Here is a 23,323-nt window from a genome sequence, read left to right on the forward strand (position 1 = left end):
ATTGTCTCCTACCTGACCTGTGTCCTCTGGTCACTCCCTACTCGGATCTACTTTATTCACTCTTGCCAGATTAATCTTCTGAGGCACAGCTCTGATTATGTTACTCTCCTACTAAAAACTTTCAATAGCTCCCCATTGTCTACTGAATAAAGTCCAAATTCCTTGGCCTGCTAATCAAGCCCTCTCACTTACTGGTCTCGATCTGCTTTCACCACTTTATTTCCCACTACTTGCCTCTACACATGACATGCTCTAGTTAAACTCAACTACTTCTCTGCAGAATCTTTCCCCTCTGATTCTTCCAGGCATTGCTCATGGTTTCAGAAATGTTCTTTTTTTCTGTCTTTGTGTGCTCAAGTCCTCCTTGCCTTTCAAGACGCAAATCCAGTGTATCAGCTCTTCTGGTAAATCCCCCAGTTAGCCCTTCTCTGAATTCCAGGAACACTTTATTTGTGCTACTTTCATAGAGCACAGCACCTCCTACTATGGATGCTAGCAAAGTAGGCCCATGTCTCAGCTCTGCTGCTAGATTAAAGCTTGCTGAGGGCAGGATCGGTGCCTTGTTTATCTGTGTATCCTTTCCATTGCTGAATACATAGTGTGCTGCTCACAAATATTTGTCCAGTGAAGGAGTGAATGCATGGGCTTTATATGCAACCTAAACAGTGTTGGTTGGTTGTTTCCCTAGTCCAAACCGGATTAGAAATAATGCATTCGGGAAGGAATGAGGATCTTAGAGCCTTGCACAACAAGAAGTAACTTGATAGCTAAAGAAGATAAATAAAAACTATAAAAAGAAGAGATGAGGACTAAAAATATTATAGCAGTCTGGGGGTAAATAAGCACAGAAGCAAATAATCTTATAGACTAAGGACTAATGGTTAATGCCATGTGGAACTGCTTTGAAACCACAAAGCAATATTCAAATATACAGCATTATTTTTATACTTCCACATCCCCATTAGCACCAGTAGACACACAACACAATTATTGTTTAAAATAATGACCCTAAAGATAAAGAAATAAAGAAATAAATAAAATGATGACCCTGAGTCATTAAGAAATGTTTGAATTATGGTAAGCATATGATCATAAAGCTGGATATGCACATAAATTTAAGACACTATACATCAAAACAATATTAATAAAATAAAAAAATCTTTTGATAATGAAGAGGAGATAAACTTCTGTTTATCGGTTATATGGGATATTCTGTTACATAAACTGATTTCCATAGTGAAGTCAGATAAGTAATTTCTCTCTTTACACACAAGTATGCCTATATTTTCCTAAATATTGGGGAAATAATTTTTGTATCATTAAAAATGAAATATGCCCATGATATATAATTTCAGAAATGTCAGAAAGTAGTAAGACAAAACAATTTAAAAAATCTTAAATTTCCAAGATCCACAATCTATTATTTCAAATAAGTAGTTGTGATTATACAATATATAAATTATGTATGTCACCTTTAATTAAAATGTAGCATAAAAAGTCCAGGTTATTATAAGCTCTTTATCAAGATTGTAATGGTTCGAAAAATTCTATCTAGTGGATATGTCATAATACATTTAACCAGTCCCCTAGAGTTGAATATATAGTTTATTTCCAGTTTCATAATATAGGTATATCTAGCAGGATTTGCTGTGTGCTGATAAATTGTGGAAGCTGAGTGAGGAACTCATGAGGGTTCACTATGATGTTCTTCCTACCTGGGTAAATGTTTGAAATGTCTACAATAAAAAGGTAAAAAACCTATTTATCTGTGATAAGCATCTTGTTTACAATGGTTTCTGTTTATGTAATTATTTTCTTAGAGTTTAGTACTAGCCGGCTGGTTCAAAGTCTGACTCCACTATTATGTAGTTATGAAACTGTGGCAGGTGGCTAATGCCTTCTCAGCTTCGGCTCCCTCATCTGCAAAATGGGTATAGTAATGGTAACTTAGAAGACCACTGTAAGCATTATATGAGATGGTGTGCACAAATGCCTTTCACAGTGCCTTGCACGCTGTTAGTGGGTAATGAATATCACCTTGAAAAGACAAAACGCTGCTTGCATCACTGTATGTGTGGTGGTTATAAAAAAAATCATCGTGTATAAACTGAGAAACATGGCAGAAATAACTAAAGTGTGCATCACCTCCACGTCCAGGTGAGGGGCACTTACTCCAAAGATACTGACAAGGTTAAAATAATCTGGATGAATAATTACCCTTGAGGAGTCTGTTCTATGTAGCGGATCATGGGCTAAACGCTTCACAAGGATCATCTCACTTAATCTTCACAAGAGTTCTGTGAAGGAATTACTATTACTATTCTTATTTTATAGCTCAGGGAATTGAGGTTTAAAGATTAATCGACTTGTCCCAAAGGACACAGGGACAGGCAGGGCCTGTCGTCAAACACAACTCAGAGCCCCTGGAATTTGTCCCTGAGCTCTTGGAAATGGTCTTCGGACCTTGGGCTCTTTTGCACAGACCTCAGCGTTTCTAATCTGTATCCTTTAGAGGCCAGATTTGAATTTGGGGCAACATTCTGGCCCCATTTTGGAAGTTTAACTGGATCTGTGGTTGGAGTACATTTTTCCTTCCTTTCACTTTAACTGGCATTATTTGTTTTAAAAATTTTATTCTAGAAAATAATTTTAGAGAAGAAAAAAGGGGTACTCTGTAAATAAGTTGCCCTTTCAAGAATGTGAATCTCATGGTCCAGAAAGATTAATGTCCATCTTGGTTTTGAACCATGATTTCCCATTGGTCTGATTACCTTATGTTCACTATAAAATAATTCATTACCCAACACACACATATACATGCCCTTTAGGAAACCTCTCAAGTGGTCCATATTGACACATTTCACTTTAAATATGTAATCTGTAAATGTGCGTGTGTACGTGCGTCTGTGTAAGACAAAGACAGTGAAAGTCTGAATTTTGAAAATGCTGTGAAAGTCTGAAAAAGGTGGTTTCCTCCAAAGATGGTGAAAATTAAGTCACAGGTCGTAATTAAAAAAAAAAAAAAAAAAGTCCAATGGCAAATTAAGTCTTTTATTCTGGGTCGGGGGAGGCTACTTGGGTGGGATATACTTAGACAAGAAACACTGAAGGTGCCACTGCCACCCCTCTGCCTCAGGCAGCACATTCATGCATCTGTATGATCAAAAACGTGCCAGTTCTAGCAAGCTCACAGGACTGAGCAGAGTGCCACCGTTACAGCTGGGGATTTGTCTTTCAGGGCTGGCTCTATTTACCGGTTGTTTTTTACTGGTCTGTTCCTCCCTGGGGGGCCGCAGTGAGGGTGTTTTTTGTGAGGTGGGGGTTTGAAAGAGGGAGTTTTTGTGAGTTCTATTTTGGATTTTGGTGAATAAGAAAGCAGGGAATTTGCCAGCCTGTTACTCAGTTATATTGAAACATGATACAAACTGCCTCAATTTGGAGCACAGAAGGTGCTGAAAAATTTTTCTGAGGAGGTCTTGAAATATCGAAGCCTGTCTTCAAGGAAGGACTTGTTTCTCTCAAAAAAATCACCCTGTCGATAACAGAAGTGTGCTGGCGTCTCCTCTCCATCCCTGGTCCCTGAAGTCACTACTCAAAGTATCACAATCTAAAGGTAGCCAATATGCTGTGAAAAAAAAATTACATTGTGTTCTTTCTTCCCAGGGGAGTATGAAGAGGACTATGCTTGAGTGTGGGCCTTCTTTAGAAAGTCACTTCTACATATGTAGACACTTAGGAGCATGAGCTGCACGTGTATCCTATGTCTGCATCGTCCACTCTGTTTTCTTGTTTGCTATTTGCCTGAATATGCCTGAACACATGTGTCCAGTATAAACACACCATTCCGTGGACACGTCTATGTGTGTTTCCAATTCCATACTATCTTGAAAGTGGTTTAGCTTTCTAGAAACACAGCCATATAATTTGTTCTGACTTGAAACACTGCTCAGCAACTGCATGCCGATCATCACGGCAGGTACCAGACCATTTGTTGCCGGGCTAAAGCAAATAGAAAACAAACTCTCAGAGAGCGTCACAGCGCAGCACTTCCTTGTGAGATCCTCTCAGCTAAGTAAGGATTGCCTGAGACAATAACGAAACAGAGACCTATAGGCTTTTCAAACAGTAACAACCAGCTCATAGCAGCTCTTCTAGACCTTGACGGTCAATGATATCCTCAACCTTTGCTTTCAGACACTGGATTGCTGCTTAAGTAGCCTTTATCATCCCCCTACCCGCCCCCCCCGCACCTAATTTTTGGTGAGGATGCCCTTGAAATTAGATCATATTTGTTCCTGACAAAGCATATGCATATTGTGGTATCACTCTAAAACCAACGATTGGTTTTAGCTCTATGAAGAAAAAAAAAATTCCAACAACATTTCATGCTGAGATTTCTCATGCTAGTTCTCAGCACAGAAGTGATTTTTTTTTTAAGTTGCACAAAGCCTAGCAAGGTTTAAGTTTTCCCAGCAAGGAGAAAGTGTTTTTCAGCTGTTAAATTTTTCAGATGCTTTTTTTGAATTTGGATAAAACTCAAAAACATGTTTGTTTTAAAATGTAAACCTTTTTATGTACAGGTTTGCATATAGAGAAATGCCATTACTATGTTTAAAGGTACTTGCTTTTGAAATAAAGAAGTCATAGGCATTTAAATACAATAAACTGTTGCATTAGGAATGTCTCATTGAGCGCTAACATAAATATGATGTTCTGGAGGGCCACTGATACACGTTTGCTGGCAGGATCACTTATAATCCTGTTAGTGAATGTATTTCTGGGTGACAGCAAAGGGTGGCCCGGTTTGAACTGAAGAGCATCTTTATAGTCAGTATGCTTTTGAAAGACCTTTTACTCCAGTTGCATGAGACTTCTTGGCCCCAAACCTGCTTGATTCTTCAGCTTCTTGACTGGGCCAAAGTTGATACAACATATGGTATTTCAAGCACAAAAATGATGAAGAAACACACTGAGGTATAGCAGCGAGGCAGAGATGAAGGTACATCATCAGAAGGCCTGCCACCTGCCATTTTTAATGGGCCTAGTCACTCTTCAGTTTTAAGCAAATTATAGATCACTGAATGGGAAAAGATATTATCTTGATCTACCCAATTTTTTTTCAAATGTTTTTATTGTAGGTTTTACATTGTGATCCACTGATTGTTTACACACATACATGGATATCTATCTATCTATCAATCTATCTATCTATCATCTATTTATCTATCTATCCATCTACCCATTTAGATCTATCTCATTGAAATAAAGATGTGTGTGTGTATGTGTGTGTGTGTTTTAGAGGCAGAAAGTAACTCATCTACCCAAATTTTAAATCTTAAAAGATTCTTCATAATTCTATTGAGTATTTTATTATTTGAAGAGTTAAATATCAAGGTTTAGAAATTCAGCACACATCAAACTTCTAATCAAGGACTTTCCAAAATTAAGGAAAGTACCTGATCTTCTTCTGCTTTCATCTTTCAAATGCCAACAAATTCATTTTTTCCCTTATTCACTCATAATTTATTAATTTATTCATTTTCCAAACATTTATTGATAGCCAACTATATGCCTCACACTACATACCTGCAACTTATTTCTAGCCCAATTACTTTAACAGTTGCTTTAGGATTTATGGCAGGGTTGGCCAGATGGTTCTTGAAAAGGAAAATCTTCCTGAGTAAAACAACCTGTTCACAGTGTTTCCTATCTAGGAACCAAGAGCCCTGATAGCATCTCTTCTAACCTCTTACTGTGGTTCTAGTATAAAATCAGAAGTCTAGTTATATTTACTTTTTATGTTTAAGCTTAATTAAAAATACAGAGTGCAATTACAACTTTCCCATAAGGTCTTTCTCACATATGATACATAGAGAAAATTTATACAATTTTTTTTGTGTTACAGAAATGCAGAAAACTGACCATTACCTACTTTACAGTGATTTTGAAAATAAATGAGCTAAAGCATGTTAAGTTCTAAGAAGTAGAGTAAATAAACAGATCACACTAGTGACATTAGACAGTGTGTCTGCTCCCCTCTTGATGAGGACAGTGTATATATATGGTAAGAAGACAGGTCCTAAATATTTATTACTAGACCTTCTTTAGGTGGCCATGCCCTCCTGTTCCAGTAGAAGTGATATATAAATATATGGCTAGAGCCCAATTCAATTATTTACATGGCCTTTCCAGAAAATGGCTAATGCTATAGACTAGAGACTTAGAAAATGCAGAAGACTGAACAATACACAAGTGGATGACACATTCATCTCTCTCCTCATGATGTAGGTCATGGTTCAAGGTCACTTTCAAGGTCAATTAATAGTAGGATTTGCTACTTTTGAAGAGTGAAATGCTTTGAGGCTTTTAAGGAAATTTATTTTTATTTATTTATTTTTAAAGACTTATTTATTTATTTGAGAGAGAGAGACAGAGAGCAGGAGGGGCAGAGGGAAAGGGAGAGGGAAAGGCATCAAACAGATGCCGTGCTGAGCGTGGAGCCCAAGGTGGGGCTCAGTCCCACGACCCTGAGACCATGACCTGAGCTGAAACCAAGAGTCGGATGCTCAACTGACTGCACCACCCAGGCGCCTCCTTTAAGGGAATTTTAAATAAATTAACTTTATGTTTTGGAAATTATGATTTGGGCATTATTAAAATATTATAATTGGACATGGGTTCATAAACATAATTATAGGCCACCTTTTCAAAAGACCTTCCTAATAATTCTTTCAATTTTTTATGCGTATAGTTAGTTGTCTCCCTAAAGTTATTCCATTTTCCAAAGCTTCTTACTGTCTGCACAAATGACAAATTGGCACACGCACATTGGCACAGGGAAAGAAGTAACTGCTAAGGTCACATAAGTAGGGATATGGCAAGCTTCAAGCCCTGGAGGCCAAAGGCACCAGAAACATGGGCAGACAGCTTAAAATCGTCCTTTCTTATGTTTGTGCATTGTTTCTATATGGAAAATTACATTTCTCTGAGAGTATATGTGTAAATATGCATCTGCTAGTGTTTTGGCAACTCTAAGTTACCTAAATTAGTTTTGATCAACACTGTCGGATTTTTAAACCCACCAACGTAATAAAAGCAAGTTTAAAAAAACACAAACAAACCCTACAGTACATTGTGTGCTCTGCTGTTCCAAGCCTCAGCTTCAAGACAAAAGGAGAGTAAGACTTTGTCATTTGCTGGCTGTTAATAATCAAGAGAAGATCTGCCAGACAAGCTCTTCGAGGACTCTGTCTGTCTGGACCAGGTATATACTGCAATACACAAAGGGCTTTGCAGGGGGAGAAAAATGAGTGTTCATGGACAATGATGCAGCTTTCTTAATTAAGATTTTCATTACTGATACATACATTAAGTTCTGCAACTGCAAGAGCCAAAGCACTGTCATGTGCAGGTAGATGTCCCTGATTCCATCTTCAGGCAGTAAAGCTAAAACATATTAAATGTGCACCCAGCAAATATTGTGCGAGCCAGGAGAGATCCAGAAATATTTCTGTTGGAATGCAGAGAGGCTCCATTAAAAGCAAATTTGTAATGCATCTAATAGGCAGGAGAAAAGCTCATATCAGTAGACGGGGTGTGCGTGTGTATATGTGTGCCTGTGTTCCTGTATGGGACTGCTTTGAGGTCCTGAGCCACAGAAAGAGGTAGTTACAGCTGACCTAGAAATAATCTCTATATAAATACATCAATAGCTCAGGCCTTAAAAGGAACTTTGATCTTTAAGTATTCCAATGCCTATTGTTGTGAAAGGAAATAAATGGCTGATTCTGGGTAGGTTTCAGAAGATGGTGAAGACTCCTGTGCACAGCTGGCCCTGACTCTGTCCCTCTGGGTCACTCAGTCTATTTTCCCTGGATCTTCAGGCTGGTCCACAAGTCAGTGTGGTCTGCCAATGGGTGTACTGTTCCCATGAAATAATCTGACTATGGTGTGGGGAAATCTTTCTTCTTAGATCAAGTTATTTTTACAAAAAGAATTTTGCTAAGAGTTGAGGAGAAACTAAACTCTGCACAATCCTCGAAATGGATGAGTATCTAGAGTGCATGTTTTTATTTCACCTTAACTAAAGCCCAATTCATTTTAGGGTTGCTGGTACTATTAATGTGCACACAGTACTCTCTTGTTTTTCTGGTTTCTAGTTGCATCCCTTCCTGTTTCAAAGTTTGCATCCATTTGGGGAGCTACCCTCTCTGTCTCCTCTCTAAAGAAGACCTTCATCCCTTCATCTCTTGGTCATCCAAGAGTAGAAATGAGTGTTAGATGCTGCACTTCATGAAAGATCATTTTATTACAACAGTCAAAAATTACACATTCGTTTCTTATTAGGTAGAAACATTTATCTGGAATTTAAATGTAATCCCCCATTTTATAAGAAGGAATAAGCCAGAATCCAACACCAAAATGGCTCAAAAGGAATTCTTCTAAGTATTTTGGCTGTAGTTCCTTGTTGTTTGGGTAAAAGGGAAAAATTCCAAATAATAGTGGCCAAGAAGATTTCTCTTGGATTCCTGCACCAAGATTCAGATCTCTGAAGTAGTTTTCTGGATATTAGCGTACATTTCTGAAACTCTTTCCCTAGGTATATTACAGCGCTAAGGCAGAGTGGCAGCCACACAGCAGCTATGAGGTGGCAGGCCTCTGACCCTACTCTAGATGAGTGATGCCAATGACTGGTGGGAATAAGATGATGAAGAAATGGATTCTTTATACATAGAGGGATAGATAGTATGCAGACATCCTGTTAACAGATACTTCATGCATTTTGGGAAAAGTAAACAGTATTAAGATTCTTTCTAATGTTTACTGAAATGTACTGTTATAAAACTGGTTAGAGGAATATGTGAAGAACCAATGTAGTGGACATTGTTTAAGCCTTGTGATAATGGAAACAAGAAAGGGAAACAAATCCCAGGAGAGGATTTTGTTTTATTTTTTTTTTTTAAAGATTCATTTACTTATTTGAGGGCGGGGGCAGAGGGAGAGTGAGAAAGAGAAACTTAAACACACTCAGAGCTGAGCATGGAGTCCGACGTGGAGCTCGATCCCATGACCCCGAGATCAGGACCTGAGTCAAAACCAAAAGTCAGATGCCTAACCGACTGTGCCCCCCCCGGCGCCCCCAGAAGAGGATTTTAACTGGAGATTTCCTATTACTTCTCTTATGCATCCTTGACTTGCTTGTGAAGACCAGACCAAAGGACATTATTAAAGGATTTAGGTGTACCTTTTACTCAAATTCTGTCATTGAGACACACGCTTCTCTTACCTAAAATACAGGGTTAATTTTAAATTAGAGGTGATAATTATTTTCCACATACCAAAAGCCTAGAAATTTACAAGGAGGAACTAAAGGTGGAATCCATTTTAGCCTACCTAATGTGCGGGGTGGCGTGGCCCATTCTAAATAAATACCTGGAAATGATTCTCTGGGATATGTCTGATTTGTCTTTAGTATCCCCACATTAGGAAAAATGAGGAATTACAAACAGACTAGAGAAAGAAGGCATAAAAGAAAAAAAAAAAACACCTTAATTTTTAATTATCACCACAAAGATCTCTTGCACAAGATGCCTCTGCAAGTGCCCTAGTAGAAAGCTTCTCTGAATAAGTAGGTTGTGTAGGCACCATCTCTATATGTAGACTACTATGTAGTCTGTATATGTATAGCCTACATATGCATCCATATATGTACCATATATATATATATATATATATATATATATATATATATATCCCTCCCCACCTTTGAGCTGGCAACCATGATGTTTGGGGAGGAAAAGCGAAGGGTGATAAAGAACAAGAGGAATACGCATACTCTTATTTAATAGCACTCAACATTAATCATCATCACTTGTGTCCCCATCTGGCATCTGAGTATAAACTATGTTATAGAGGCAGGTATATAATAGGTGACGTTTTCTAAGAGCATAAGCAAGCCAGATATCCAGTACTCTGAGCCCTGGGAACACTGAGCCAGCTGGGTGGCCTCTAACAGCCCTGGGCACCACTGACACCTGGCTCTTAACCACACCCTCACACTTCCTGGGGGAGTTTGACTGCTCAGGTAGAGAACAAACTCTTGACTAGGCCTGGTTCCCACCACTCACCTTCGTTTGTGGTTGGCCTAAAGGGGCTCCCATAGAATCTTTAACATGTTTTGCCTCCTCCTTTCTTTCTGGACACTGTCTAAGGATTTAAGGCACACACAACTTCCTTGTACACTTTTTTTTGCCGAGGACAGAGAAAGAATGCCCTGGAGCGCATGCCGTCCCTTATCATCTGCAAATGAAGTTCTCGTGCTGAAAGAATGCTCCAGTCACCACGTAGAGCAGCTCTGCACAACTCCTGCTCCTCTGAAAGACTCGGGGAACTCACTCCAAGAACCCAGACGCTCCCTATCGCAAAACACAGGGAAGGCGCCCTGTCACAGTCTGTACTGTGGAGGCAGGGGCTGATGCTGTCAGTGCGGCATTTCTGCCTCTCCAGCATCTTTCACTTTCCCTGAAGTTGCTGGAAAGTATTCCCTGTCATTAAGTATGTAGTAATACACATGGGAGTCAGACGAGAGAGGGAAAGGTGGAGGACATTGATGACATGGTCTCTAGCACTTTATTTATGAGAACATCCAGAAATCTCTATGTACATCTGGTAGTAGAATAGTGTCAATTCTGCCCTGGAGACATGGATCAGGCAAAGTTGCCAGTGTGTGTTTTTCCCTTCCCAATAATTTACCGATTTTGGAGTCTGATGGCAGAGCTTAGATGATCATTTTTACACTCATGTGAGTGAACAATCAGCTGGCCTCTTTGGGGGATGGTGATGCCAAATAAACATAAATATATGTAATCAAGGGAAGCACGAACTGTCCCCCGCCCAGAGATCCTCAGGTCCCCTGACTGGTGCTTTGCTCCCCACCATATTCCTCAGGGGGTCAGTGAGGGTGGGTGATGCCACCAGGGCATAACCAACAGTGCTGGAGGTGCCCTCATAGGACTTCAGGGAGCACTGCCTTTGCCGTAAAGAATGAGACTAAGCAGCTAAACATGTGTTAGACTGCTTGTTTGCCCTTCCAAATTTCTATTGTGTCATTCACCTTTTCATTGTTGATTTATAATCACTCTTAAAATATTAGGGACATGTCACAATTTTTTCCCAGTATAAAAATATTTTTTTTTACCACAGTGATTTTTATTTTCACATAATACATTTTAATATATTTTCTTTAAGATTTTAGACTTTGGGGTGCCTGGGTGGCTCAGTCGGTTAAGCGTCTGACTCTTGATTTCGGCTCAGGTCATGATCTCAGGGCTGTGAGATCAAGTCCTGTGTTGGGCTCCATGCTGGGCATGGAGCCTGCTTAAGATTCACTCTCTCCCTCTCCCTCTGCTCTTCCCCCTTCCCTCTCTAAAAATAGTGTAATAAAAAAAAATAAATAAAAGATTTTAGACTTTGGTTGTATGCTTGGAAAAAGCATCCCATACACCCAACATGAAAATATCCTCTTATATGCAAAAATTACAAAAATTGGCACTTATAAAATTAGTGAAGATGCAGGGAAATGGCCAATATCTTTTTTCATTGGTGGGGGTTTAATTTGATATATGTTTACTTGAGAACAGTTTAGCAATAGATAAATTTTACTTTGACAGTTCCATTACTAGAAATTTATCCTAAGGAGATAATTAGGAAAGTGCATTTAAAAAATGTATATGTGTATAAAGATAGTTATCATAGTGATGTTTAGTTAGAAAAAAAGTCCAAATATCCTAAATGTCCATCAATAAGTCACTGACTCAATAAATTATCCATAAACTGGATTATAACGTAGCTATCAAAAAGATAATGTAGATCTGTATTTACGAAATGGAAAATGCTTATTACAATGTTGAGTAAAAAAGCAGATTACCAGACAGCAAGCAACTCCTCCTTTCATTTTGGAAAGAGAAAGACAAAGAGAAAGAAAAAGAGACGGATGAATAGATAAGTATGGAAATACATTTCCCAAAGCGTTAATAGTGGTTTTCTCTGGGAGGTGAGATTTTGAATGGATTTTATGTTCTTCTTTTTATATCATCATTGTAGCAAGTTCAAACAAAACTAAGTGTATACTCTTTAGAAATAAAAGTCAGAACTTTTACTTTGGGGGGGAAAAGAGCTTAGATAAACCCTGCAACAGCTCTTAAAAATTCAAATATGAGTTTCATCGTCATTAGCAATTAGTAACTCTCTTAATAGGATGACATCACTGCCTGACCATTTTTCTGATGGGTGACATCACTGCCTGCCTCAACCTTCCTCCAGGTTGGACAACTGCAGGTGATACATTGTAGTTCCTGCCTTATAGGACTTTAAAACTGAAATACTGGAAATAACCCAAATATCAATATCAAGGGCACAGTTCAGTAAATTCTAGGGGGTTACATGATTGATAAAAAATTATTCAGAGGGGCACCTGGGTGGCTCGGTCAGTTAAGTGTCTGCCTTGGGCTCAGGTCATGATCCCAGGGTCCTGGGATCGAGTGCCACATCGGGCTCCCTGCTCATAAGGGAGCCTGCTTCTCTCTCTGCCCCTCCCCCCCATTTTCTCTCTGTCTTGCAAAAATAAATAAATAAAAATACTTCAAAAATTATTCAGATATTACAGTGGCGTTTAAAAAAAAAGAGTTTGTAATTATACCAGGAAGCCCTCATATAATATTTAGTTAAAAAATAGGATACAACTCTATACATACAATGTATGCCCAATTATGTTAAAATCCAGAGAAGAGACCAGAAGGTGATCTAAAAAATTGTTAATAATAGTTGTTTCTGTATAGTGGCATTATAGATGTTTTCTCTGTACTCTATAGTTTCTTAATATTTTACAGTATGTGTGAATTATAGAGTCATGAAAGAAGTAAATATTAAAAAAAAATACAGCTGCTTTGCTCAACAGCTGCCAAATCCTACCCCAGATGTATTTGCAATTTAGTTTTGAGTCAAATGGCCCTAATGTCATTTCCTAAAGGAATCTAGCAGAATGGGATGTGTTCAAATAAAGGAAAGCTACCATTGCCACCTCCTCTTTGTTACCATTTCTTAATGCTTAGAATAAATCTGAGTAAGGAATCCTATTTCTACTGGAAATTAGGAATTTCCACGTTCTTCAGGTCTTCTTCATATCTTGTCCTATGTTGCCAGATGCCAGAATTTAATTATTCTATAGTACTCTGCTATGTCTCTAGGTCTGGAAGTCGTTTTGGGAGGTTGATGGTGGAGGCTACCACTAGAAATGGAGGCTCAAGCATTCATTTCAAATGGAAGTTCTTTGAAAAACAAGGATAGGTTGCTACATAAGATCTTCTGTAATTAATTAGTTTTCTTTCCTTTCCCTTACTACCTCCCATCTTCCTTCCTTCCCTCTTTCTTTCCTCCACTTACCTACCCACTCTTCCTCTCTCCCTCCCTCTTTTAAATAGCCTTTCTGTACAGTTAGATGCCAGCCCTTAAAATTTAGAGCAAATTCACGCAGTACCAATACCACGCTTCAAGTAGATCATCTAATTGTTCCTAAATGATCATATTTTAGCAAAATGATGATGGGAGAAGTCAGAATTGTCACTCATATGTATACGATGCATGTTCGAGGCTGGGCAATAAGTCAGGCAGTAGATATTTTTTGAGAAAGCAAGAAAATAACCAGGTAATTGCAGGATGGGAGGAAGGAGTAGGCAGAATTTTTAAAGAAGGATCGATGTGGGTTTCTGTGTCTTTTGACAGAAGTCATCTAACCCCATGTTCCTGGCCTTTGGACCAAATGGCAACTTTCAAGCTTCCCATTGCTATGAGCTATTTGAGGCAGGGATGGTACCTTATTCAACTGTTTTTTCTGTATACAACACAGTGCCTGGTGTGATGTAGGTGCTTGCTAGCTACTTGGAGAATAGAACTGAGCTTTTTACTGCCTTTTATTTTAGCCTCGGTGAGGGGGAAAAAAAAAAAAAGGAAACTAAAATGCCTAATGTCTTTTCACACATACTAGTTAAAACCCCATTTTAATTTGAACTCAAATATACATCTCCTCTGAACTTTCACCTTGGTCACCGAACTGCTGGAAAAAATCACCCATAGGTGATTAACCCAGCAGACTCACCTGGGGCTTCCGCACTGCCACGGAGAGTCCTACTAGGTTCCTCTGGTCAACCTGCTATCCCATTTGTCCCAGGAACTATTTTAAGCTTTCACTTTCCTCAAATCTCCACCTTACTTATTCTTAGTGGGACCCTGCCCCCCCAGGAGCTATCATTTGGAAAAACACTCAATCTCTCAGTACACGGCATGCACCTGCCCCCATCCTTTCTTTCTTCTTTCTTGTAACAATAGGAGATGTCCCTCCTCCAATACCTCCATTTATGCTCAGGATTCCAAGTCTCTAGCCTTACCAGGAATCTTACACTACTAATCATCCCAACCTCTTCTCTCTTCCATAAACGGAATCTCTCCTCTCTACTGTATGCTTCCCAAATGCATAGTAACACCAATATTTCCATTTTTCTCAAACAATCTTTTGACCTCACTCCCTTATTCCCAAGTCATTACACTAGCTCATTCTCCTTTCTTTACAGGAAAACTTCTAAGAGTTATCCATATTTGTGGTCTCTATTTCTTCACCTCTCACTCTTTCCCCATACTATTACAAACAGGTTATTGCTTCTACCACTTCAACAAAACAGCTTTTGCCAAAGTCAGCAACAACCTCCACATTAATATATTAAATGCAGTTTTCAGTCCCTGACTGACTTGACTTCTCAGCAGCACGTCTCACTACTGACCACCCTCTTTGAAACATTCTCTTCTCTTGGCTTCTGTGCCAATGTTTTCTGGTTTTTCTCCTACCCGTAGCTGTTCCTTCTGAGCCTCTTTCACAGGCTCATTTTTTGCTCCCAGCTGATTAAATAGTAAGCGTTCCTCAAGTCTCGGTTTGGGCCTTCTCCTTAATCTACTCCTCACCCTAGGCGTATCATCCATGCCAAAAGCCTCATTTGCCTTCACTTTACATCTGATTTCCAATTGTATATATTCAATTGTCTAGTCAATATGCTCACTTATCTTTATCAAAAACACCTCACACTGGACATCTCAAAAATAGATCTTATAATCTTCCCTCAATTCCGTTCTTCTTTGGTATTTTATATAACCATGAATGGCACCAACCTCCATACAGTTTTATGAGCATAACACCAGTAGTCACAGTTGCTATTTCTCTCTCCTCCATCTCCCACATACAATCCATGAGAATATCCTGTATATCTTGCTTCTGTATTATCCCTCAGTTCCATTTATTTTTCTTCCATTCCCAGTCATTAGCCTAGTCTATGTCTTATCTGCTTTGCTACAATAGCTTCCTTACTTTTGCTCCTGCAAAACCATTCACCACAATGGACTAGCTTGATCTTTTTTAACTTCAAATTTTAAGATTATTGCAGATCAGCATGCAGTTGTAAAAGATAATACAGAGAGATCTGGTGGTATACCCTTTATCCAGTTTCACCCAACAGTAATATCTTATATAGCCATAGTAGAATATCACAATCAGGAAATTGACCTTGGTTTTACAATGGTACAATCCATCCATCTTATTCAGATTTCACCAGTTTTATATGCATGTGTGTGTGTGTGTGTGTGTGTGTGTGTGTGTGTGGCTATGTGTGCATGTATTTAGTTCTATGCACCTGTATCACCGATACTGATTTGCATGATCACCACCACAGTCAAGATACAGAATAGTGCCATCATAAGGCTATCTCATGCCATCCTTGATAGCCACAGGCAGTTCCATCTCTCCCCCACTCCTTAACCTTTGTCAACCACTAACTTGTTCTTCATCTTAATAGTTTTATTTCAAGAATGCCATATAAATAGAATCATAAAGTATGTAATCTGAAGATTGGCTTTTTTCGCTCAGCATAATACCTTTGTGATTAATCTAAGTTGTATGTTTTGAGGGTTACTCTTTAATGCTGAGAAGTATTCCATGGTATGGATATACCACAGTTTGTTTAACCACTCACTCATTGAAGGTAATTTGGGTTGTTTCCAGTGTGGGGATATTATGAAAAAAGCTGTTATAAACATTGGTGTACAGGTTTTTGTGTGGATATATTTCCACCTGTTTGTGATAAATGTGCAAGAGTAGTGTGATCTTTTTAGGATACGAAATTGATCATATTACATTCCTTCTTAAGTTTGCTTTCCCATTGTCCTGAGGAAGGTCTTTAACCTGGCCTACAAAGATCCTGACATCATTATATAACTTTTCAACCTCAATACAGGCAGCTCTTCACCAAATTCTCTCCATCCAGCTATATTTGATGTCTTCACCTATGCTGTACCCTCTGCTTAGAAACCTCTACCACCACCTAATCTCATTTCTTGTTTTTCATCTTCAGGTGTTAGCTCAAATATCACTTCCCAGGGAAGCTCCTTGAAAAGCTCGTAGACTCACTTAGATCCCCCTCTTAAATTTCCTCCTAGAGTTCCTGGAACTTTTATTTCATGGCAGCAAGTACAGTTTGTAATTATAAGTTCTTTTGTGTGTCCATTTGATTAATATGTCTTCCGTCCCCCAAGTTGTAAGTCGAGTAGGGCAGAGACCATGTCTGTTTTGCTTGCCATTATATCTTCAGCCTTTAGTAGACATTCACTTTGTGTTTGATGAAATTTGGCCAAGGCTTTTAAGACAGATAGTTTTGGATTCAAGTTCTATTTTACTTACTAGGCATCCTTGAAAAAATTACTCAAAATACTCAATCTCCATTTCATCTTCAAAATTAGGATTACAACAGCATCTACTTATTAGAGTAGTTTTAAAGGTTAAATCAGATAGCTGTTAAAAAGTATTTTGCCCAGTGCCTAAAGCAAGGCAAGTACTCAACACATGCTACTTCTTATTGTGATTATTAGTTTAACTAAAGATAAGAGTTTTTGTATTTTTTTCCCAATGAGGTTTTAGCCCATTATCTTAATTTCTTGCCTGTTCCCCGGGGTTCTGATTCAGGTAATTCCCAGAGTCTGAAAAGGAACCCTTAGTTTAGATCTCCAATAATTCTATAACTACAGGTTCCAACTCCAGTTATGTCTCCTTAGATGAGTACCTTGTTTAGCCTCTTGGCTATGGTTCTCATTTTCATCTCACTCAGTACTTCTGCTTCTTGTTTTCCAGCCTGTAGATCAGAAGACTAGTAGGAATGCCTCTTCCCAAATCCTAGTTTCCAGAAAGAAGTTTTCTAAACACAACTTGTCTCTGTCTCATTCCTTATACTTCCCCATGGAGGTGAATCATCTTATTGGTAAGACAGCCATTGCTCCATGTCTCTTAATTAGGGGAACAGATCTATTGAGGTTTGCAAGGGCAGGAGTTTAGCTTCTTTCTCCTTCTCTTCCTGCTTAGACAAGTGGGAGTTAGTGACCTGGAAGAGTATTGCTCTTATGCAGATCCAAATTTTCCCTTGGGAGGGCTTTTCTAAAGTTTAGATAGAAGGGAAGGGAGTCAATGAGCCCATTTTACCTGTCATACATCCTTCAACCAAGCCTTATAAAAAATTTTTGTTCCCCAGCTATCAGTTCTTTTGTCTTGTTTTTCAATGGGTTTAGAACTTGAGTGGGAAAGAGCAGTGCCATTTATTGGACCCCCTCAAAGATTCTAACACTTAGGTTTATGTTTTTGCTTGGGATATCATTCTTTTGCTCTTCATCTTTTTTTATATTCTAGCCATTTTTCAAGACCTAGCTAAATCAGATTTTACATGAAGCTTTCTAGCCCTCAAGGTTCTCTTTCATGAATGAAATCCTATAGTACTTACTGGACTGTATCATTCCTTTTGGAATTGTCACTTATTGTCTGATATGCATACGGAATACTCAATAGTATAAATTCTTTTCCTAATCCAATTTTGAGTTCCTTAAGAGCAAGCAAGGGCAATGTCCTAGATTTATGTTTTAGTTCCCTACTAAACACGATTCTTTTGGTGTAGTAAATGCTTAATACTATCTTATTATTACACAGCCCACTGACCAGGCTGTGATTTGAAGGATCAAGTTACAATTAATGTGGTTTAGTGGCTGGATGGTTTCTGAAGGGATGGTGGCAGAGGCCAAATAGTGGAAAAAAAGGTTACGATGAGTATGTCCCTGAGCTGTGTAAAGCACAGTCTGGATACAGACAGGTAGTGAAGCTTGATCCTATTATGTGCTGAGTTTTCATCCTGGTCACATACTCCCATTTTCCTTTATGAAAAGCATATGGAACGCATGGTCTGATAGGCAGAAAGGCTAAGAGAAATGCAAGTAGAGGGAGGTAACGCTCTTAGGTGTGGTAGACTAGTCTGCAGAGTGTTTTGATTCTCTGAATTAGTCAAAAGATTGAAAAAAAATAGCCACTCCTACCACAGGAAGAAAAAAATTAGAAGGAAGGGTCCTGAAAATGGTATCTGAGCAATGAAAGACAGTGAGTATTTAAAAGATCACTGAATTTAATTTATTCAACCTAAATGCATAAAAGTACAGGTGGGGACATTATTTATGCAGGTATATGCAAATCACTTTATAAAATAGGCAAAGCCCTTCTGCTTTTTATAAGTTGCCAAGGTGGTTCCTGATATTTTAAAAGCTATGCACCTTTAATGTAATTTCCTAAGAGTTGGAATCCCTCTGTTGGAATCACAGTCATTGTCAGAGCGAGTTTATTTTTTTTCTTTCCTCTGGGACTTCTACAAGCTCTCATAACTATCACAAAAAGGGTGGTTTCCACAGAGATATGACTAGAAAAATCACTTGGAAATCACTGAGGAGCAAGTCACAATGTTCAAAGCAGAGAACAGGGGCTTTGAAAACATGAACCCATCTGACCTCTTGAATTTAGTACAGTGAATTCCTGAGCTCCGAAACATGGGGCCCGGCTGTGCATGCCATATTGGTGCTATAAGACTGGCAGTAGGTTGGCTGTGGCATGGTCTATTTCAAACTCCTTCACAGTGCCCAGTGTTGCATGTTCCCAGATGACATTTGGTTGGCAGAAGCTGGGCTTCCAAAGCTGGCAGTCTGGAATACAGCCCACTATGTTTTGACAAACACATAATTGACCATCTGATCACCAGCCTACAGTCTGCATTCAGGTCACTGGGGGGACCTGGGCTTTCAATAGGTCTCTACTCCTCATCTTGTTCATCTTCTCAAACCAAGCAATATAGAGAAGACTTAAACACACCCACACATCCCCTCCCATTTGCAAAAGAGAACATGGTCCATGAAACATAAGCTGTTGAAAATTTCCTTTAAATTGTCCTGGCAGCCCAAAGTGAACAAGAGAAAAGCACATTTATGGTGAACTCTAATTCAGAAAGAAGTAAGAGACATACTGAACTGTTTCAACACCAGCAGTATATACGTTGCCATTCAGCTCAATGGCTTGAAACTTCTTAGAAAAAGACAGCATAGGAAGATGATAGGAAATCGGGTATTGCTTGACTTTAGGGGGATATTATTAAGAGATACTTCGATTTCAGGTGAAAGAAATGAAAAGCAGGACACTGGAAATGGCTTCTTCCTTATCTGCCTGACGCTCTCCCCAAATCTACTGTGAGAGAAGGAGTCACACCAGCAGGCAGCAGCTCAGAGTGAGGTCAAGTTCAAATTCTGGTCTCCTGTAAACCCCTATAAAGAGTGCTTTGGTCTGAAATTTGGCCCTACACAACACATCAACCTTTCTCCTAGAAGGCAAGGATTGTGCACTAGGCCAAGATATGCTAGCATTACGCAGATGGCAGTGTCTATGTCAACACTACCAGAGAGCCTCTCCTCTCCACTCCCATCCCCACTGCACAGTCCAGGCCCTTGGTTTTTACCTTTGACCTGGTCTCCCTTTTTTCAATCATCCATCTCTACTGGCCAGAGTGCTCTTTTTCTAAATCATAAATCTGCTTAAAATTCTTCAAAGCCTCCTCAAGCCTGCCGCATCAACATCCAAATTCCCTCACACAGCTTCCAAGACCCTCCGCAATCTGCCCCCTCCCCACTTTCCAGCCTCATCTCCCAGGCTCCCCTTTCAACCACCATGCTCCAGTCACACTGAACTACTGTCCTCCAGAGCTGGCTGCTGCTTGACACCTCTTGGCTTTGAAAAGGCTCTTTCTTTTTTCATATTATGATCCCCTTTTCTTTCCCTTCCCCTACATTGACTTAGTAAACTGCAGTTCGTTCTGTAGGCTTTTATGTGGGCAGGTGGGCACTCCTTTCTTGTTCCTCTTGCTACGTCTTGTTTATGCCTCCATTGCCATGTCCATCACATGCCACAGCCTTTATTTACTATTTATCATCCCTACCAGACTCTGAGATTCTTAGCAACAGGGAGCATTTCTTATTTATCTTGGAGTTCCAGGAACCAAGCATAGTGACTAGCTTTCCACGAATGTTTGTTGACTGAAAACTGAATAAAGAGCTGTGCATGATATTAATCAAAACTAAGCCAAACAGTAGCATTAGCTTCTATAAGCTACGCATGGAGCCTATTAGCAATCTAACGAAGGCAGAAGATTGCAGGAGTAAGGCACTTTCTGACGGTTATCACTGGGTGAAAGGCAGAGTGAGGGATAGAGGGTGTGATGGAAGAATGTCTTGTTAGCAGAGAATGTCAGTGAGGCAATGAATTTTCAGCTTTTTCAATACTGAGTTTTCAATACTGAAAGGTATTATTCTGAGAAAGAATCTGAGCCTGAACTGTAGAGAGGTCTAATTTGTAATAACTTGGTTTCTCAAATAGGCTAAGTTTGTGCTACCTGCTTTAAGGCAGTGTGGCAGGCTACAGAGGGCTCTTCTTTGTTTCTGCTAAAGAGTAATGGGATGGAAAACTCTTGGGGGGAACATCTGGAAGCTATTCAGTTCCCATTGAAATCTGTGTCAAATCCAGATTGGGACTTTGGACTAAATGCAGTGCCAGGGAGATAAGGCAAAATTCTGCACCTGACTGGAGAAGGCCATTGAAGAGGCACTAGGAGCTAGAAACACTGGGGAGATAATGTTCTGATCTGTTCCCAAGAAACTTTTCTTTTCCCTTTGATAGGTATCTGGGGCACCACCCCTGGAGCCATCAGCTATGTCTGTGGGGTACTTGAGGACAGCAGGACTGTCACAGGCCGTGTCACCCTTGAAATAAAAGCAGCCTCAGGATTTGGAACAACCCAAGCAAGCATGAAGCCTGGCCCGGGGGTGGGACAAGGTTAGTGGGTAGAGGAATGAGCTGTCAGCCCATTATAGGTCATTCTCTCAGCCCTGTCTCTGGTTAAAAACTAGGATCTCTCTAGAAGCTGCCTGATTAATGGTTGATGTAGCATAGAATCAGTTTCACATTTTCCTATGAGCCAGAAACAGCCTTTCAATTACGTTTTTATCTCAAAGGTCTCCCCCTCGATTTCTAATCTGTGACACAGGTCTCCAGTCCCCTGTACTGCTTGTGTCTGAGGCTTGCCCTACAGTGCTGACGTCATAATAGCTGAGCCGTGCGGGCAGGAGTGCACTGTGCTGACTCATCCCCGGTGATGTGAGGATTAATGCCTTGTCTAACACAGAGCTATTATGTGAACTGTTTTTACACAAAAGAACTGTAACGAAAATGATTTGCCAGTCAGAGGACTAGAAATATGCAGTGCTAGGTAACTGAAGTAGGGATGTGGAAACATAAAGTGGTAACCATAAGCATGCACACTGACACCCTCCAAAGCATTGACAGACCTGATCTATCAACACAGAGAATAAGGAATAACAAGACTTGTCAGGAGCAGGGAGGATCCACCCCTGCTGTATAAATGCATTACACACAGTCCCCAATCTCCCTTCTCTGTCAAATGGCTGTCACTTTCGACTTTAGCCTTACGGTCTGTCCTTTGGGGGATTCTGCTCTCCTGAATATATTTGCAACTATCTTCTAGGAATGTCAATGGAAGCCACACTCATGTAGGCGAGCCAGGGGAACCCCCTTTCTGTGCAAATGATTACCACACAAGAAATACCTCGGAGTGAGAAGTCAGTGAAGTAAGACAGATGCTGCGAATAAGGGACAGCGTTCACCAGAGAGTTCAAAGCAGCTGGGAAGATACTGATGATTATTTATCACATAAGGTGACTGTCCCTACCTGTAGCATGTCTCGGGTGATGTCTCATGTAGTTGAGTGACTATGATTATTTGGGTTCATTGCTGTAGAACCTCTTACAAGCAGCCCGAGGTAAAACTTACCCAACCCATTCTGTGCAGCCTGGTTTGGGCTTTAAAGAGCAAATATTCCCTCTTTTCATCTGAAATCAAGTTTCCTCTTTTTTATTTCTCCCTTTTCAAATGACTTCCCATCTTTTCTAAAAAAGGACGGTACCTTCTATAGCCCTCTTGGCACACGTAATCCCGGATTTCTCTCTCTCTCTCTTTTTTTTTTCTGGACTTGCTATGACAGGCACAATTTTAGCCTAAATGGATCAAGCCTTATAGTTCACGCTTGTACTTCTTGAGTAAAAGGGTATTGGAGATTTCGTCCATAAATGAAAGCTCTGACCCAGAAGTTGAAATTAAAAACTATTGGACCTAGAGATGGGGGTATAACTGAAGAATAAATAGTTACCCACTGACTGACAGTGGAGCAAAAGCCTGACTGTTGCAGATATCTGGCTGAAGCATGTAAGCTCTAGTGGAGAGGAGCAGTGACTTCTGCAGACAGCAGCTGTGACTGAGTAAAAGGCAGTCTTTATAGACGTCCAGTGCGTGAGGCCCCGGTCTTTCCAATCCCCTCATGGATGGCAACTACTACCACCACCAAGAGCACCGATTCCAAACCCAAAGGAAGCTAATATATAGCGCAGAAGTGCTGGAAACCACAACAAAGTCAACCAGAAAACATGCCAATAAAGATCCGAATTTCCCAAATATGACGCCTTCTTGAAAAGTAAAGAAACCACTTTTACTTACATAAAGAGAAGGGGCAGGCCACAGACTGATGGTCACGGAACTGGAAAAACAAAAACAAAAACAAGGAATTAAAAATAAACCCAGTGATACTGTAGGGAGAAGGAAAACCAATCTAAGTCATAGACAGAACTGGTTGCTCCTGAGGATGGGCAGTAGGAGCCTATTTTATTACCTGTAGCCCAAGAAAAAAAAGAGATCCAGCCCCATAAAATTTTCCAAAGGTGTAATCTCCTGCTATATGACCAACAGTATTTCCAGGCACGAGGAGTGCCAATCTCTTTCTTTGTAAACTTCATTCTGATCTGAATTATATGGGTA

The 23,323-nt window shown here is 39.7% G+C and overlaps 1 protein-coding gene across 30 annotated transcripts in view; it reads right to left on the bottom strand.

The window, feature by feature from the left end:
* The window catches only part of ZBTB20 (zinc finger and BTB domain containing 20), a 777,345-nt gene that overhangs the window by 159,785 nt on the left and 594,237 nt on the right, over positions 1–23,323 (bottom strand). For all 30 annotated transcript variants that reach the window (XM_073893708.1, XM_073893699.1, XM_073893648.1 and 27 more), the window contains one exon: positions 23,006–23,045. The gene's annotated coding sequence lies outside the window, so the exon portion shown is untranslated. The remainder of the gene's footprint in view (positions 1–23,005; positions 23,046–23,323) is intronic.

Source organism: Callorhinus ursinus, unplaced genomic scaffold (genome assembly GCF_003265705.2).
Source record: "Callorhinus ursinus isolate GAN/ISIS: 27379988/994484 unplaced genomic scaffold, GSC_fseal_2.0 scaffold1, whole genome shotgun sequence".
Taxonomy (NCBI): domain Eukaryota; kingdom Metazoa; phylum Chordata; class Mammalia; order Carnivora; family Otariidae; genus Callorhinus; species Callorhinus ursinus.